Consider the following 1830-nt stretch of genomic DNA (forward strand, 5'->3'; position numbering starts at 1 on the left):
TGCACGTGGCTGTGCTGCTGCCTGCACGCGCTCTTAGGTTCCTGCACAGGAAGTCAGGGGGCGGGGAGCTTTAAGGGGCTCCTGCATGCGGCGATCATAGACCTCAGGGGCTGGAGAGAGCGTCTCTCAAACCCTCAGCTGATGGTCACCATGGAGGACCCCGCTATTTCAATGTTGCAGGACGCAGATCGTCTACACGTGCCCTACTTCGACGTCGAAGTAGGGCGCTATTCCCATCTCCTGATGGGGATAGCAACTTCAACGTCTCGCCGCCTTACGTGGATTTCAACTTCGAAATAGCGCTTACCACGTGTAGACGCAGCGGGCGTTATTTCGAAGTTGGCACAGCTATTTCGAAATAGCCGGCTAGTGTAGACACGGCGTATGTTTCATCTTTCAAAAAGCTTACAACTGAACATTGGTTTAATACAGCTTTTAAACATTAGAATGCAGGAAAAAAATGCTGTTTTAGCCATGTTAATTCAAATGAAATGAACACAGAAACAATTTCCTTGTCAAGTTTTCTTATTAAATTTCCACTTAATTTTTTACAGTGCTGCATTATATTTGCTTTTGTGTCTCTCTGATGATGCATGATTGCATGACTCTGGTTCCAAATGAGGTATGTGGTTGACCAGTCAGTTTGTAACTCAGGTTTTTGTAACTCCGAGGTTTTACTGTACTAAATTTGGATATGGAATGAAGATCGCACTAGTTCTATCATCACTGGATAGTCCGCTCTGGCTGATGAAGACCTGGCATGCCTGCTGCTACAATCAGATGCATGAGCAGCCTTCAGTACTGTTGGTCATGAGTTGGTGACTCACCTACAGACCATAACAAGATTTATCATGGCTGCTTTTTATGGCTCAATTCTACCTTCCCATGCTTTGTTAACAAGGTAGTGGGCAATTATTTCACCCACTTGAGGGTGCCATAGATCAGTTTCCAAGACTAGAATAGACCACTGTGATTATCCAACTTGATCTCTTGTGTAACAGAGACCACAGAACTTTCCCCATCATATCCAGTTCCACAATGTGCTCACCTTGTTCAATGTACATTAATGTCTCCATTTTGTTATCCAACAAGCTCCGTTACCTTACATGGTACTTGACTAACAGGTAGCTGTCAGGCTCCAGATGACAAGATTACCTCTCTCTTTAACTGAGGGTGTATGTGTGCCATTTATTGTATGGCTATACCACTGAAAGGTCTGGTTAGATTTCTCAGTGCTACTAGATCAGGTGAGTGCACCTTCCACTATGACCAAATTGGTCTGCAATTTGATGTCCTTTAGGACAAACAAGAAAGATTTTATATATTTAATTTTTGTGAAACTAGCCAGGTAAAACATTAAAAGACAAATTTAAAGTTGGGTTTCTTGGCATTTACAATGCAAATGCTTGGTTTACAAATATCGAAATTATGTAGTGCAAAACATGAATACATTTTCAAGGACATCTAGCAAATTAGTCTCATTTTTTTCCTTCACACACAATGTTACCTTTTGGTTTAAAGCAGGCAGTCCAGTAATGTAAGGCTCCAATAGTTTAAATAAGCTAATCAAATTATCTATAAAGGAAATACTTTACAGTATTTCTTTATGTTTGTTTCAATAATAAAAATAATGCATTGCCTTTTAGTACCTAGAGCTAATTTATATATATATGGCTCATAGCACCATCCTTTCAGGTATGCATCTGTTTGAGGCAGTGCATCTAAAATATCTCTGGCAATGAGATGCAGGTGTATGAATCAGTCTTTTTGAAAAATTTCTACTGAATTTTCAATTCTGATACAGGTGGCCATGAAAAATAAAGATGCAAA

Source organism: Carettochelys insculpta, chromosome 2 (genome assembly GCF_033958435.1).
Source record: "Carettochelys insculpta isolate YL-2023 chromosome 2, ASM3395843v1, whole genome shotgun sequence".
Taxonomy (NCBI): Eukaryota; Metazoa; Chordata; order Testudines; family Carettochelyidae; genus Carettochelys; species Carettochelys insculpta.